Source organism: Canis lupus, chromosome 15 (assembly GCF_011100685.1).
Source record: "Canis lupus familiaris isolate Mischka breed German Shepherd chromosome 15, alternate assembly UU_Cfam_GSD_1.0, whole genome shotgun sequence".
NCBI lineage: Eukaryota > Metazoa > Chordata > Mammalia > Carnivora > Canidae > Canis > Canis lupus.
This window is the reverse complement of record NC_049236.1, coordinates 7,289,148-7,306,965: the sequence shown is the minus strand read 5'-3', so window position 1 is coordinate 7,306,965 and position 17,818 is coordinate 7,289,148. Positions and strand designations below refer to the sequence as shown.

At 54.8% G+C, this 17,818-nt stretch overlaps 1 long non-coding RNA gene across 1 annotated transcript; it reads left to right on the top strand.

The window, feature by feature from the left end:
- Positions 1 to 2,951: 2,951 nt before the first annotated feature.
- LOC119869385 lies at positions 2,952 to 5,559 on the top strand. Its single transcript, XR_005369903.1, has 2 exons — positions 2,952 to 3,087; positions 4,245 to 5,559. It is a non-coding gene; the product is annotated as an uncharacterized LOC119869385 (long non-coding RNA).
- The last annotated feature ends 12,259 nt before the right edge of the window (positions 5,560 to 17,818 follow it).

Here is a 17,818-nt window from a genome sequence, read left to right as displayed (position 1 = left end):
GGGTGAGTCAATGGTGGTATATTCAAATAATGGAATCCTAGACAGCAGTTAAAAAGGAATAAATGAAAGCTACATACAGCAATTTGGATAAAATGTAGAAGTATCATTTTGGGTGAAGAAAGCAACCAACAAAGGGATGTGTACAGTAGGATATCATCATATATATACATACATATATATACATAAAATTTTAAAGGATGTGTGTGTGCGTATATATATATATATTCATAAAATTTTAAAGCCTGCAATGCAGTACTATGCATGGTTAATGGGTATGTTTGGATATAGTAATGGAGATCTATTAATGCTAGAATATAGGTTATTGAAGAGGGCAGGAAAGGAAATGGAATCAGGAAAAGGAACACAGGGCTTTTGGGGTTTATTTCTTAAGCTTTGGTAATGAGTACTATTAAAAGGGGGTTGTGGGGACGCCTGGGTGGCTCAGCGGTTGAGCACCTGCCTTTGTCTCAGATCATGATCCCCAGGTCCCAGGATTGAGTCCTACATCAGGCTCCTTACAGGGAGCCTGCTTCTCCCTCTGCCTGTGTCTCTGCCTCTCTCTGTGTGTGTCTCATGAATAAATAAATAAAATCTTTTAAAAAATAAAATAAAAGGGGATTGTGGAAGACAGAGGCTTAAAGAGGGTGATCATCTGCATCTAGGAGTGGGGAGGAAGTGGGGCCAATAGACATACCAGCCATCAATATCCATTAAAACAATTTTATAAAAATATGATTTGTTGACTTAAATAGCTACTAAAAACATATAAAGTGAAAACTAAGTGTACAAAGAGTAGTCTCTCATCACCTCCTTTTTATAAGATACAATATATATGTGCGAAGGGGGGAAAGGACTGGAAAAGAATACACCAAAATGGCACTACTGCTCAGGGTAAGAGGATGATAAATGCCTTTCATTTGCTTCTTCATATTTATCATATTTCCTATAGTTTCTAAACAAATGCGAACTTCTCTTACAAGAAATTCTTAACAATTTTTCTAAAATGGACTCCAACAGAAAACGCTCCGTCGCCCACTGCCGTGATCTCAACATGCCACTGTGGGGTTTCCCAAAGCATGGAATGCAAGGGATTTTAGGTGGCTTCATGTAGATTAAGCATTTCTTATATTCATCAGGATGTTGATCTTAGCATATATCACAAAAACAGATTACTTTCAACAAATGATGCTGAAACAACTGGACATTGATGTACTAAATAAATAAATCTGGATGCAGACCTACGTCCTTCTCCAAAATTAACTGAAAATGGATCACAGACCTACATATGAAATACAAAACTATAAAACTCCTAGATGATAAGGTAGGAGAAAAATAAGTTAACACATCAAATCCATTCAATGGATATTCAAATTTCTTAAAATGGGATGCCTGCCGTGCAGGGGAAGGGATTATCTTTTCAGTAAATGGTTCTGGGTCTGCAGAATATCTATAGGCAGGAAATGTCATTTAGACCCCTACTCACTGGATACCTGGATTGGTTCCAGGTATCCTAAGCATTAAAGACAAAGCAGCAAAGCTTCTAGATGGCAAACCCAGCGGGATCTCTTCATGACTTTGAGGCGCAAAGATTTCTCAAGCAAAACAAAACATTACTGATCATCTAAAAAAAAAAAAATGATTGATTGAAAAACCAGATTACTTTAAAATTAGGAACTTCAAAAAATAAAAATAAAAATAAAATAAAATAAAATTAGGAACTTCTGTTTTCAAAGGACACCACTGAAAGGATAGTTTAAAAAAGAAAAAGAGTAGAAGATGGTTGCAATACTTATAATCAGCAACATTCGCTTCCGGTATATATAAAGCTCTACAAACCAATCACAAAAAGATAGACCACACAATTGAAAAATGAGCCAAAGGCTTAAACAGGCACTTCACGTATGAAGAAGCCCAATTACCTCACAAACATATGACAGAAGAGAACCGGCTATGTTCTCTCAGAGGTCATCAGATGGGTCCATTCACTCTTACATTTTCAATTCATGGAGCTCTACGCTCAAGATCTGTATACTTTTCTGCACCTACACTATACCTCAACAAAGACTATTTTGAAAAAGAAATTTGGATGAAAAAAAATAAATAGCATTTTGTGGTTTTGTTGGCCCAAAGACAGTTTAGAAACATAATAATGCATTGCATAACTTTGGAAAAGAAACAACAGAAAGATAGACCAAAAATAAATTTAAAAGATTCCCTTCAAGGGGAAGAGTGAGAATAGGGAGGAGGGACTGGGAATAAAAATTAGACTTCTCTGCATCTATCTTTTTTTTAAGATTTTATTTATTTATTCAAGAGAGACACAGAGAGAGAGGCAGAGACACAGGCAGAAGGAGAAGCAGGCTCCATGCGGGGAGCCCAACATGCGACTCGATCCCGGGTCTCCAGGATCACGCCCTGAGCCGAAGGCAGGTGCTAAACCGCTGAGCCACCCAGGTGTCCCTATCTTTTTATTTTTTAAACAATCTCACTTCGCAATCATGCAAATAATACAATTTTTAAGTAAATTATTTTTAAGAAACACTAATCCATTTTAAATTAATAACCAAGACAGTCCATGGATACAGCAAAAAAACCGTGACAGCATTAACGAGAATGACTGAAGTCACGGCATAGGAAAGATTTCCAAGTGATGGGGCGTGCTGTCACTGCACATGGCACAACCAGGCCAGACCTTGCTAACCTACCATAGATCTTTGTCACTGAACCTAGACTGCAGCTCAGAATCCAACTCAATGCAGCGCTCTGGGCAGCACTGACACAAGAGCTGAAATATGCTTGCCATCCTCATCCGATGATAGCGGGTCTGGAAGAAATAGGTCAAAGCCGTCACAAACCCACCAAGGTCACCCAACCCTCATGTCACTAATGGGAAAACTGAGATTGACGCAGAAGGAGTGGCTTTCCCAAGGACACACGGGAGTTTCATTTTCCCTCTGCTACACCGCCGCCCGGCCTTTGCATTCCAGCCTAAAGGATGGAGCCCCCTACTCTTCCACCATCCTGTTCACCTGGGCAGAGAAGGCTGCAGAAACAGTCAGCTGTGACAAGCCCTGCAAAGATTCCCAGGTAGGAATATCACACCTCACCCTTGCATCAGGCCTGCTCCTAAACCCAGACTTTTTCACTTTCCTGAACCACCAGGCTGCTTTCTTCCCTAACCACCATCACGGAGAGGTCTTGCTGAATCACAGCAGTGATCCTGCTATTTCTCCACTCAGAAATTCACCATGGCTTCCTATACCCTCGGTCCCAACCCTTCAGGCTGGAACTCTAAACAGTTCATGTTGAGACCCCACACTGACTCTCTCTGTTAGTATCAGCTCACTGCCCCCATGAACTCCAGCTTACTCTCACCTCCAGATCTGTGTCCAGGCTGTTCCATCCACCTTGTCCTTTCATTGAGTCCTACTCGTTGAGAGTGGAACAGGGATACTTTAAAGTCTTCCTTCCGTGCTGTGGGATAAAGCGGACCCATGGAGTGTGACCAACAGGCCCCAGCTGAAAAGAAAAAGGGTTCCTGGGACTGGAGCCAGGTCAAACGGGCAGAAACTTTCTCTTGATCATTCCCGACATCCTTTAGATAAAGGACCTTTTGAAAATCTGATTAAAACTATGGACCCCGTTCCTAGTTAAATACACCAAACACATTTTTCATTTAATATCAAAGGTCAGGGAGAAGAGACCTCAGCTTAAGAACCATGCCCCATGATGCTATGACGGTAGGTGGTCATCTTTCTTCTGCGTTTATTACGTGTCAGGGCTGTCCTAAGCACTACAGGCATTACCTCGTTTAATACCCTCAAAACCTCCATGAAGGACCCCAACTCCACAGATGAAGAATGAAGGCACAGAGATCCCATCCTTCTGTGGATGGTAGCCACAGAATCAGAGTTCAAACCCAAGTCTTTCTGATTCCACAGCTCCTGCTCTTAAACAATTCACCCGAGGTTTTGATGCCAAAACTTAAAAATGCAGATTCCCAACCCCACATCAAGTCTAATGAATCAGAACCTCGGGATGTTCTGCATTGTTAACAAGACCCCCAGTTGATTCTCACAGATACCCCAAGCCTGAAACCTGCCACGCTCCACTAGACTGTCTTCCCTGAAAAGTGGTGGCCGAGTGTTCAGTTATCATTGCTCTCTAACGAATTACCCCAAAACTTAATGACATAAAGCAACCGCCATCTTTCATCTTTTCTTGCTCCCCTATCTGTGGCTCAGGAATTCGGGAAGGACATCACCTCCACCAGACTCCATTGGTCCCAAGCTGACCCACGTTCAAGAGGAAAGGAATTAGACTCTGTGTGTTGATGGGCATGACAAGGTCCCATTGTACACAGCACATGCAATGGGAGCCGTGTCGCGGCCATCTTTGAAAAGGGCAATCTGCCACTCGAACCCTCTGCTCACCTGCAAAATCGGATCAGATCAACCAGACCGCTTCAAGGAGCAGCCTGCAGAGAACAATGCTTAACATCCATCAAAGTCACTTTTTCGACAGGCTTTCTCATACTTCATGGTTCACCCTTTCTGCTTCCAGAAGAGCCGCCGCAGCTGTAGCACACACCTCGATGGCCACCCACCCACGAGAAGAGCCCTCGGTGACAGGGCCTTCCCAGCAGCTCACGGTCGCGGTGTTCACCCAGCTTTCTTCTGCATTCAGGTGGCCTCACCTGGGGCAGAGGATTAAGTCTAACGGGAGACTCAGAATCAAAGTGAGGAAGGCTCAACACGATGTCATGGACAGAGAGTGTAAATCGGTAACACCTTTATCAAAGGGCGGCTCGGCCAAACGTATCAAAATGTAATCTGCGCATACTCTTTGACCCAGCATTTCCCCCTTCTTAGAATTTAGCCCAAGGAGATAGTGGCCCAAATGCAAGAGGGCACGTGCGTAAGCAGGTACGCACAGTGTTGTTCATAATGCGAAAAATTGCAAACAACCTTCCCACCCACAAGCTAGTGATAGATTAGGCAGATAAATTGTGGTTCATTAATACTAATCTTCAAAGAAAGATGTAGATCTGTACAGGCTTATACGGAAAAATCTTCAAAACATATGGTTAAGTGGGGGGGGGGGAAGTATTGGAAAGGTACCTATCATAAATCACATTTATATAAAACTCTCTGTGTGCTTCAGCCCAAAGAGAGATGTCTAGAAGAAGGGCCCCTCGGTGGTAGCATTTGGTATGAATCTTGTTAAAATATTTACTAATGAGAAGGAGGCTTATCTTACACCTACTGTGTGCTATGGATTGTTGCAAATCTCTTTCATGCATTAACCCGCTTTAGCCCCCCAACCACCCTGGTAAGTGGATACTGTTATTGTCTCCATTTTAGGGGACAGGAATACTGAGGCACATGGAGGTCAAACAGTTTTCCCACCATCACACAGCCAGTAAATGGCGAAGATGGGAGCCAAACCCAGGCGGTCAGCCTCCAGGGTCCGGGCTCTTACCCATCGAGCTATCCTACCACTCTGCAGTGACTTGATAGAGCATTTTTACCAAAACAATAAAGCCCTTTTTTGAAGTCATCAAATTGGCCTTGAGAAGCTTTATGTTTCCAGAAGGTGCAGCCATGGGTCCTTACGGAGGGATTCTCTTGTCCTTCCACCCAGTTGAGTATATAGCAGAATTGGGAGAGGTCCAAGGGTCATAACCAGGTTTGCCCCAGGAAGCCCCCGTGGAGCAAACGGGATGTTAAGGAGACCCAATGGGAGGTTCCTCCTCTTGGGTGGAAACACGGAGTCCTTCGAGTCTGTGGGAGCCTAAAGATCAAGAAAGAGACCCCTAGAGGCTGCAGACCCAACCCATAGCTCCTGCAAGGCCAGAAAAACGTATTATGATAGATATCTACTTCAAAGGAGTCTTCACTGGCTAGAGAGTGAGGTCACCAGTCGGTGGAGCTCTTCACAGCCTTGGACCCAGGCCTGCCCGCAGGAGGCCGAGGCAGCGCGAGCAGAAGCTGCGGCATGAAGGATGAAAGGGGTCTCTAGGGAAAGCTCATCCCAAGGGAAGGGAGAATTGAGGCCCCGGGCTTGGTCTGAAGATGAGGGTGGAGACGATTCTGAGCACAGCCCTGCCGGGTGAGGGCCCCAGAGCAACCCCAACGGCCTGGTGCCCAAGACCTGGTCTGGGTGGTGCCCATCACCACTAGTGGAAGCCTGAGGAGCTGCTTGTCTCCTACACCCTCTGAGCCAGCAGCCACCCCTCAGCGACCTCAGTGTGCCCCGGGGCACGGAGTTTGGCCCCTTCAGCCCGGGGCACGCAGCTGACGCGTTGGGCTTCCCCGGGGAACCAGAGGACGATGGTGGATGCTCCGGGTTGCCATCCTCAGGATGCCCAAACCACCTGGGAAGGGGTCTGTGCTGTGGGAGCCGCCACAGAGCAGGGAGGGATTAAGCTGCCTCAGGGAGAGTGTGTAACACGAGGAGCAGAGGGCCTGGTGCAAGTCTTCCATATGGCGCAGGAGAGAAAGTGGGGATGCAACGAGGATGCACCGCCATCGTGTCCCGGGCCTGCCCCACTGAGGAGGGGGCTCAGGATGCCCCCACCTCGTTGTCCCCTTACCACCCTCTTTCTCCACACTTAACCCCTCTCCCCAGCTCACTTTCAATGCCCACCCCCCAAAGTCCTGGAGCCCTGGCCTGTGCCGTCCTTCCATCGGGGGGGACCCCAAAGAGTCGGACGGAGCTGCCAAGCTGGAGGCAGAAGAGATCTTACTCTGGAAGCTTCCCTTTTAAAGCAGAGCAAGAAACAAATGGCTCTGCAATCCACCGGGATCGCCTTGGGTTGGAAATCTAAAATGCATTAAGGTTGAGAGACCTATAAACATGTCATAACACGCTCCGCAAGCTGCTGCCTCTGTGACTAGCGGGCACGGGGGCCCCAGAGGGCGCAAGCAGGCACGTTCGCCGCACGGAGATGGGCACACGCATCCCTGCGTACCCATCCCTGGAACACACCCCTCCACATCTGCGCATGCGTGTGCATGCGCTCTCCCCACAGATACACACACGCACAGCTGTGCACACAGTCCCCCAAACGGGCGTCCACAAAAAAGAGCCCGGGACGCGCACCCACCCCTCATGCAGGAGGAGATGCGTGACTACGTTCAGTCCTACCCTTGTACATGGACAGGCACACCTGCTGCACGCACACCTGCACACAGATTCACACACACACGCTCCACAGGCGTGCACACACATGCACACACATGCACACCCCTCCTCGGTTATACACACCTCTCAAAGATAAACCCAGGCCCAGGCTCACCCTGGATGGGAGACAGACATTCTCACTGCACAGACAGACGCACACAGATGTACACACTCACACACTGACTCCACCCACATCTACATGGATGTGTGGGCACATTCATATACGCTCATCCAAAATATAGACATTCATACGCATACACACTCATCCCACACCCAATGTATGCATCTACTTTACCCAAAGCAAAGATGTGCACAAACATGAATGCACACCCACCCGCGGGGAGTGTGTATACATATGCAGCCCACGGAGATGCATAATCAAATAAACATTTCGCATTCCTACCAACTCCAACAGCCATCTGGGTGACCATCCAACAGCCTGGACTCTGGATTGTCTGAAGCTTCTCGTCTCTGAAAAATGCCACCGTTTGCCCAGTGGCTCAACCAAAAGCCTGAATGGCACCCTGGAATCTTTTTTTTTTTTTAAGATTGACTTATTTATTTTTGCAAGAGAAAGAGAGCATGAGCAGGGCAGGGGGCAGAGGAAGAGGGAGAGGGAGAGTCCCAACCCAGGGCTCAGGCCTACGACCCGGAGGCCACAGCCTGAGCAGAAACCGGGAGTCGGGCGCCCGACCGACCGAGCCACGCAAACGGCCCATCAGCCTGGAGTCTACGGTCTTCCCGGCCGTGCACATCCAGGCCATTTGTCAAGGCAGCCACCTCCGTCACCTCTGAAGCCACCGTCCCCCTCCAAGGCCCCGTGTGTCCCCCGCAGCCTCCAGTCCATCCTCCATGTGGCAGCCTAAAGACGCGACCTTCCGGTGGCTCCTCTGTCACCTGGAATAAAGCGCAGACTCCTTCCCCACGCCCGCGGGGCTGTGCGAGCCCTCCGATCGTGGCCTCCCGCGCCCGCACCCGCGCTGCTCTCCCTTCCAGGCCCCTCGGCCGTGGAAATGCCACCCGCACTGAGATGCCTTCCGCCCGAGCAGTGGGAGAGCCCGCCGTGGGCGTGTCGCCGTGTCCGGGGAGGTGCGGCCCACCTCGGCGGAGCCAGGACCATGCACACTCCGCCGGCCCACCGGGCGATGAGGTGCAGGTCATGGCCCTGACGCCGATGGGCAACCAGGCTGGACCGGCCCAGGGCACTGTTCTGTAGCAACACAATCCACAGTCGCACCTCGATCTGCTTGCGTGACAGTTAAAGGCTGGTGTTCCCACCGGTGTTTGGGTAAAGGGAAGGTCCTGGGCAAAATAAATGGCGGCACCGGGGAGGAGCACACCCCATGGGGAAGCGGGGAGCTGCGGGGGGCGGGCATTCGGCCAGGGACGGAACACAGCTCGTGCAGCGGTGACCGCGGGGAACCGAGCGACCTGTCCCCTCTACACCCCTGGCTGTGGAGCACGGTGACAACAGCCCCGTCTTCAATGGGGTGTTTGGGGGAGTAGGTTATTTTTTTTTAATTTTTACTTATTTACAATAGTCACACAGAGAGAGAGAGAGAGAGAGAAAGGCAGAGACACAGGCAGAGGGAGAAGCAGGCTCCATGCACCGGGAGCCTGACGTGGGATTCGATCCCGGGTCTCCAGGATCGCCCCTGGGCCAAAGGCAGGCACTAAACCGCTGCACCATCCAGGGATCCCCTAGGTTAGTTATTATTCAGAAAGTGCTTGGCACGGGGGTACCGGGTGGCCAGCTCCCCATGTTGCTCAGGTGCGACCTCAGGGTCCAGGGTTCCGCGTGGTGGGGAGCCTGCGTGAGCATCCGCTCTCTCCTCTGCCCCTGCCCCCCCTCACAAGCAACTCCCTCCCCCCCTCCCTCCCTCACTTGCTCAAAATAAATAAATCTTTTTTAAAAAGCAAGAAAGTGCTTAACATGGAACGTGGCCGAGGTAAGCTCTACCCCCGGGCCTGTTAAGTTGGTGGAGAGAGGAGAGGAGGGTTGAGATTTGGGGAGCCTCCCTGACCTTTGCCCCCTCGCCTCCCCTAGTCTCATTACCAAACCTCCTCCTTCTTTAAAGTCCCCCACACCCAACCGTCACCCCACACCTGCCCCGATTCTAGTCCCAAAGCGGCCCTGAAGGAAAGAGAGGGGATCAAAACCTGGGGCAGATGCTCAGCCATGCGTCCCATCGTCACCCAGGGAGGGGAGTGCAGACTGCGCGGAGACGCCAGAGAGGGAGGGCGAGGCCCGCTCACAGCGCCCCCTGAACGAGTGCACCTCTATTCAGTCGGAAACCTTAATGCAGCATGTAATTCTCAGGGCGGACTTTGCAAATCCACGGCTCAGGTTGTTTGAATACTGAAATAACACTGGCACACAGGCCCGAACGGGCCGCAGGTCAGTACCTAACGAGAACGCAGGGGCGCCCGGCCGGCTCCGTCCGTAGAGCATGCGACTCTTGATCTCAGGGTCGTATGTTCGAGCCCCAGGCTGGGGTGCAGAGGTTACTTAAAAATAAAACCTCACTGGGTGTTATGCTATATGTTGGCAAATTGAACTTCGATAATTTTTTATTTTTACTGGCGAATTCTACCAAACATTTATTTTTTCAAAAAAATTTTTAATGAAATAAAATAAATAAAATTTTAATTAAAAAAATAAAAATAAAAATAAAAATAAATAAAATAAAACCTCAGGAGCCCCTGGGAGGCTCAGTCAGAGAAGCGTCGACCTTGGGGTCCCAGGATGGAGCCCTGCATCAGGCTCCCTCTCTTGCTCCCCCTGCTTGTGCACATGCTCTCTCTCTCTCTCTCTCTCTCTCTCTCTGTGTCAAGTAAATAAATAAAATCTTTTTTTAATAAATAAAATCTTAAAAAATATAAAATAAAATAAAATCTTTATTAAAAAAAAAAGCACAACAAAAAGGTGGTTTCCAGAACACCAGAATATTAAATCTTTAGAAGTCTTAGAATCCCTTTATTACTCCCAGACTCCATGGTCAAGGGTTGTTTGAGGCCACTCCTCGACGCCACAAGGCCATGAAGCCTGGGGGGAGGCAGGGAGGAAGGAGGGAGTCGAGAGGGAATAAATCACTGGAAAAAGGCAGGTGGGCCTCAAGCAGCAGAGGACCCCTCCCCCCCCCAAGATGTGCATGTTTTCATCCCTGGGATTTGTCGTCACCTCCCAAGGACCTGCAGGAGGGGACAGCTTCTTGGACTTCCCAGTGGGCTCAATGTAACGGCAGGATCCTCGCAGGAGGGAGGCAGGGGTCAGGGTCAGACATCGGGAGGGTCTGAGGACGGAAGCGGAGGTCAGAGTGACGGAGAGCCAGAGCCAGAGGCCTGGGGAAGCCAGACAAGGTTCGGCAACAGCCTCCCCGCAGAGCGCCCAGGTGGAGAGCAGCCCGCGGAGGCAGCCCGCCCTCTGACCTCTAAGCCTGTAAGATCACGCACCTGCTGTCGTGTCAAAGCCACCAGGTCCGCGGCGATTTGTCACAGCGACGGTAGGAAACCCACACGGACCCCGTAGCGGACTAATTGGTTCAACCACGGTGAGTGGGAGGCCCGGCCTGCGTGCCCGCCACTGCCTGGGCACGGTCCGCGAGCACACACGGCGTCATGCCAGTCGCCAGGAGAGCGTGAGGAAAACGAGAAAGGCGGCCGCGACGGGTGGTGACCTGTGGCAGGGAGGGGCTCCCCCCACGGAAAGGCCCAGGAACACGTCCCCAAGGAGGTGGCCGGGTGAGTACCTTCACCCTCACTCTGCCACCCATCACCCCAAAACCTAACGGCGTAAGACAACAAGTATTTGCTCCCGATTTTCCATTTGGGTGCAGCTCATGGGAAACAGCTCACGTCTGCATCGTGCGGCGTCCACTGCAATGGCCCTAGCTGGAGGCTCTGCTTCCAATACGGTCCACCCACCTGGGGGCCCAGCTGTTGGCAGGGAGCCCACCGGGTGACAGTCCCCTCCTCCTGGCTGCCGGGGCTTCCTCACGGGATGGGACTCAGGTTCCAAAAGGAAGGAAGCAGAAGCTGCTGGTCCAGGGACCAGAACTGGCGCAGCGTTGTCTCTGCCCACCTCATTGGCCAAAGCCGTCGCAGGGCCGCCCCGACTCAAGGGGGAGGAGGGACAGGCTCCCTCTGTCGGGCAAGGACCGACCTGCCGGGCTCACCCTCCACCACCATGTCCACCAGAGGTGCTGGACTCACAGGAGCCCGGGGCTCACCTGGGCGACCTCAAGGACAGCCGTGTGGCCAGGAGACATGCGCCAGCAGAGGGGTGGAGGATGAGGGCAGGGAGTGGGGGTGGGGGGCGGGGGGTGGGATGCAGGCGGCCGCTGGGCGGCTTGACCCTCAGGAGCTTGAATTTTATCACCCGGTAGAGGCTGCTTGATTTCCTGGTTTTGCCATTTGTGTTTGGTTTGCGGTTGGCTTTTGTGTTGCTGTGGGTTTTGTTTATTCATCCATTTCCCTTGTGGCCTTTCCTGCTGAGTAGAGGGGCTGAAGGGGGAAGCCGTTGTTGCAATGGGCCCAACAAGGGGTGGAGAACTGGGAGGGGGCACCCTCCCACCTTCACCACCCACCTTCCCATTTTCTTGGACGGTGACGGGGGCAGATGGGAGAAGAGCCCATTTTAGACGAGCTGCCTCTGGGGGGTAACGGGGGCAGCATGACCTTGAGGGGATACCCTTCCCTTTCTCAAGCTTAGTTTCCACCGAATGGGAATAATATCATCTACCCTATAAAGTTATCGGGAAGATTAAATGAGGTATTAGGTCACCCAACAAGCCTATGCCTAAGGCCGACACCGCACGGGGGACAGACCACGGAGACCCCACCTCCGTGGGGCTTATGATCCCACGCAGAGGGACGAGGTGGATAAATAAGTCCTTGCAGGCACACGACTGCTCAATCGCTGTTCCGAGGGGCCTGTGGCACCCCTGGGCGGAGTTCCGAGCCACCCGCCGCCTCTTCAGCATGGCCATCGCTCTCAGCTGCTCCGCGGCCGTTTACTGAACACCTACTACGTGCCGGACACGGTGCTAGGCTCCCCTTCCCCTGCGGTCCCCTCTCACCGTCCCAGAGCTGTTAGGAACTGGGGGCCCAGCTGCGTGGCTGGCTGATCCACACGAGGCCCCCGAGGGCCGTGTGATGTGGCCCCTGATGTGTCACAGATGCACAAGGGGGCCAGTGTGTCACCCCGGTTCCTCTAGAATCAGGCTGTAGGAGGCGCGACCGGCGAGCCAGGCACCTGCTCTAAACTTTGTACGTGTATCACCTCACTGTGTCCTCAGGCGGGGCTTATGAAGTAGGTTCTGCTGCCGTGGCCGTGTCACGGGTGGGGACGCAGAGGCCCAGAGCTGTACCTGGAACCCAGGGCCGCTATCCAACAGCCAGCATCAGGAATCCTCACACCACAGGATGGCGGGACACCCCGCAGCCCTCGTCCTCGCAAGGGGACGCACGGGCGTCGCGGCAGCCGCTTGGGGAGGGGGCCACGGACCAAGGTGGCGTGGTGCTGCGGGGACGTCAGACCCACCAGTGACAGGCCTGGTGCTACCACGTCCCGACCACAGACCCCGGGGACGGGCCACACTACCCTCAGCTTCCCTTCAGGAACACCGACATCGTCGTCTGTTCATTCATTCATTTCACAAATAATCACTGGGGCTTCTACACACCAGGACCTGTGGCGCGAGTGAGACCCGCTGTCCCCTCATCCTCGCACATCTGACATCCAAGCCAGGAAGACGGATGACAAAACAAGGGAACAAATATTCCCCAGAGCCAGAGAGCGCCGTGGAGGATGCCAGCGAGGGCTGGGCGCGGGAGGGCCAGGGCACCTGCTTTGGGTAAGAGCGGCCACTGGCGGGGAAGGGGGAGCCACAGCTGGGGGGGGGGGCAGGTAGGAGCACCGGGCAGAGGACGAGCGAGGCACGGGCCCCGGGAGCCCGCGAACCACAGAGGCCCAGCAGGCCTGGTGCTCAGGGGACGGATCGCAGCCCAAGACGCCCTCCACTCGGGGCGCCCGGGGGGCTCGGCGGTGGAGCATCTGCCTTGGGCTCAGGGCGTGACCCCAGGGTCCTGGGATTGAGTCCCATATCAGGCCCCCTGCATGGAGCCTGCTTCTCCCTCTGCCTGGGTCTCTGCCTCTCTCCCTGTGTCTCTCATGAATAAATAAATAAAATCTTTAAAAAAAAGAAAAAAAGAAAAAGATGCCCCTCCACCCTGGTTGGCTTGTCCTGAGCAGGAAAGAGGGTGGAGTCTGGCAGGTGGTGGACATGATGGCAGGTGGTGGACGCCTGATGGGTGGGACACAGTGAACGGGACTCCCCACCTCTCCCCTCGCCGGGTGCTCTGCATCCAGAAAGCGGCCGCTCCTCGGGGCCTGAACCGCCCCAGCTGCCTCCAGGCACGAGGCCCTCAGGGCTCCTCCGGGTCCCCGAGCTCCCAGCCTGTTTGCCACCATCGCAGCGCACACTTTCTCCCTTTGTCTAATTATTCCTAATTGGAAGAAAAATTGTTTGGCAAATCAGCTGGCATCTCCTCAGCTCTGGTGTCCTAGCAACCCGGCTCTCAGGGGTAACACCAGGAGGAGGGGTGACACTGGGAGGAGGACTGACACCAGGAGGAGGGGTGACACCAGGGGGAAGGGTGACACCAGGAGGAGGACTGACACCGGGATGGTAGGAGGGGTGACACCAGGAGGAGGACTGACACCGGGATGGTAGGAGGGGTGACACCAGGAGGAGGACTGACACCGGGATGGTAGGAGGGGTGACACCAGGAGGAGAACTGACACCGGGAGGAGGGGTGACACCGGGAGGAGGACTGACAACGGGATGGTAGGAGGGGTGACACCAGGAGGAGGACTGACACCGGGAGGAGGGGTGACACCGGGAGGAGGACTGACAACGGGATGGTAGGAGGGGTGACACCAGAAGGAAGACTGACACGGGAAGGAGGGGTGACACTGGGGGGAGGACTGACACTGGAGGGAGGATTGACACCGGGAGGAGGACTGACACCAGGAGGAGGACTGACACTGGGGGGGGGACTGACACCAGGAGGACTGACACCGGGGGGAAGACTGACACCGGGATGGTAGGAGGGGTGACACCAGGAGGAAGGGTGATACTGGAAGGAGGCGCTGCTGCCTCAGCACCACAAGGAACCCGGGCCAGGCTGCTCCACGGTGGCCTCGCAGGGACATAGTACATGTGCACACACGGGCACACATGCACACACACACACATGGACAAACATCCACACGTGGACACGGGCAGACGGGCACACACGTGCACATGAGCACACAGCACACACATGCATGCACACGCGCACACGGCCCAGGGCACACGGACACAGGGCACACGGGCACCGGCACGTGGGAGCGGGCACACGCGGGCACACGCGCACTCCGCCACAGCCACGGGCGCTCGCCGGCCCCAAGCGGAGCGTCGGCCTCTCTGGAAAGCAGAAGGTGCCTCCAAAATAGATTCCTGATTTCCCAGCCACCTGCTCGGCTGCAGGATATTCCGGAGTTTATAATTACCCGCAGGCGCTTGGCTGGAGTCTAGTTTCTAGGGCAACTGGAGCGCGGTTAGGGCGCCTCGGCCCCGCTGGCCAGCCACCCCCCCACCCCAGGGTGGCCGCAGCCCCGGGAGTGCTCCACGAGTGCTTCCCGGCTCAGCCAGGCGGCCCCACCAGGGTTCACAGCCGCACCGCGGCAAGGAAGGCTGTGCCTCAGTCTCCCCTCCTCAGAAGCAGAGACGCCCGTGGTAGCCGCCTCGCGGGGCGGTGACGGGGCCCCCGGAGGGACCCCACGGAGGGACCCCACGGAAAGCGCTGCGCGTGGCACCTGCCTCCCACGAGGGAGCGCCGCTAAACCTCCCAGGACACGATCCTGGGAAGAACCACGGAGCGGCTCCCCGAGGCCCGGCAAGGCCTGTGTGGGGGCGGTCGACGGCCGCTCGGGAGCGGGGCCTGCGGCTCGGGTCTCCCCGGGACAGCAAAACACACGAACTGCAACTCCTCAGTCGTGTTTTTATCTCGTCCTTTGATGTATATTTAATGTATGTCCTACGACGTGTGTGTCTCGTAAATAGATGTGCCCCGGGGCCCTTGTGCACGACGTTTCCCAGGACGGGGGAGCGGGGGGACATGCTGCAGGAAAGGGTAGCGCCGAGGCAGCACAACGGACGGTTTTCATGAAAAGGGGCCCCAGGGGTCATGGGACCCACCCCCACCCCACTACACACCTGGGGACGCGCAGCGGTGCCGGCCAGTGGTTGCACTTAACCCGAGTCACGTCACGCCCGAAACAAGGGCCACAGCCCGAGGCCCCGGGAAGCCTGGGAAGCTGTGCAGGAGCTTCACTCGGCTCACGCTGCCGTCCGCCTGCCTTCTCTGCGCCCCGTCCCTCCCTCCTCCTCCTCCGCCCTCCACCCTCCGTCTCTGGCCATCCTCTGACCTGGGGTGCCATCCCAGGGCAGGGCCTCTGTCTCCCAGCTCTGCCTCCACACATCTGGGCCTCGCAGCCTCCTGGGTACCTCTGCCCCAGAGCGCGCCTGTGGGCCTGTCTGTCTGTCACCTCCCTGGGCCCGTCCATCCATCCGTCCCCTCCGTGGGCCCATCCGTCCATCCGTCACATCCTTGGGCTTGTCTGTCTGCCCATCACCTCCCTGGGCCCGTCCCTCCGTCCATCACCTCCCTGGGCCTGTCCTCCATCTGTCACCTCCCTGGGCCCATCATCTGTCTGTCATCTCTGTGGGCCCGTCTGTCCGTCACCTCCCCAGGCCCGTCCATCCGTCCATCACCTCCCTGGGCCCATCCATCCATCCCCTACGTGGGCCCGACCGGCTCTCCACGTCTCCGTCTGGCTGAGAATGTGCGTGAATGGGGTGGTGCCCCCTGGGCTTCTCGATCTCCCATTCCGTCTGTCTGTCCATCCATCCACCTGTCTCGCCTGCTCTTGCAGCCGGCGGCTCTCCCAGCCAGTCCCAGAGCCCAGCGTCCCCAGGGCCCCCTGGGCGTCAGCCGCTGTTAACCGGGGACCCCGCTCGGTCCATCTAAGCAGAGCAGCTGGTGCATCCCCACGTGATCAGGGGTCCCCACCACCCCCCAGCCGTGGTCACCCCGGCCTCTGCCCCCAACAGGAGTCCCAGAGCCCCGTGCCCCCAGCTTCTCCATGGCTCCTCGGCCGTGAGGCCCCCCTGCCCGGGCTGCCTTCAGTGTCACCACAGAACCCCCCGCAGGGGTGTGACACCTGCCAGCAGCCTCCTGCTCCCGGAGAGGCTCCCTGCGACACCGCGACCTGCGCCACTTAACACCCAGACAGGCTGTGCCCGGAAGTCTGGGAATGGGGCCCAGCAATCTGGGTTTCTAGAAGGCCCTCCAGGGGGCCGGGGGCTCCCGCTGCAGGCCGAACAGCAGCATCAAGGCAGCCTCGCCTTCCAGCTCCAATAGGGGGTGGGAAGGGGGCCCCTCGCTCCCGGGGCCTGGCCCTGCCTCACTCTCCTTTGCTCGTCGGTCGCCCCCAAGGCCATCGGACAGGCCAGGAGGCAGCCGAGCTCCTGGGCGCACGGCCCGCTGCCCCCGCCCCTACAGGCTGCTCCCAGACGGTCCCAGGAGGCCGCCCGGCCCCAGAGCCCAGGAAGACTGCTGGGATTCCCCGGGGACCCACACCACTGCCCCTGCCGGATGGGGTCCGAGGCCGGGTGCCTCCTGTCCTGGCCACACCCGCTCCCTGCGGCTCTGACGGCCCCGGTTGTGCGCAGCTCAGAACCATACAGGCCACCGGGCTCTGCGTGCTGTACGGCCACCGTGTGCCGTCCCTGCAGCCCCAACAGCTACAGCCTCATTGGAGGACTCAGGGTCCCGGGCTCTGCAACCACAGCACCCAGAGCAGTACCGCCGCCTGACGATAGCTCCCCAGGCCCGACCGCGGAGGTGCCCCAGCTCACAGGAGTGACCCCAGACCCGCAGACGCCCAGGCTGCAGGCCCCTCCCAAGCCCAAAATTGCTTTGAAGACTGTGCCTTCTCTCCAAAAGCCAGCTGAGGGGCCCCTGGACGGCTCAGTCGGTGAAGCCTCTGCCTTCAGCTCAGGTCACGGGTCCTGGGATCAAGCCCTGCACTGGGAGCGTGGAGTCAGCTGCTCCCTCTGCCCTCTCCCCACCTCATGCTTTCTCAAACAAATACATAAAATCTTAAAAACACACACACACACACACACATCAGGTGAACTTTGCATGCTACTCCATAATGTGTCAAGGTTTGTTTCAGTTCAAAAAAATAATGCCTATTGGTTGAATTTTGACACGGAGCATGTATTACTTTTGTTGTGTAAAATATTCTATTAAAAAATAATAAAATTAAATTAAATTAAATTAAATTAAATATTCAATTAACGGGTAAATATAATGTTTCTCAGGCCTCACTAGCAGGTAAAATGGGTGGTCCAGGGAGATGCCAGCTTCACTGTGTGGCCTGATGAATTCCCAACCCACCTAGGGTGTCCCCAGGGGCACCCATGATGCGTCCATTCTTTCTTTCCCTTACTCATTCAACAAATACTTGTGGAAGGCCTGCAGCATCCTGGGCATGGGGTGTGCTGAGGAGAAACAGAGGGAT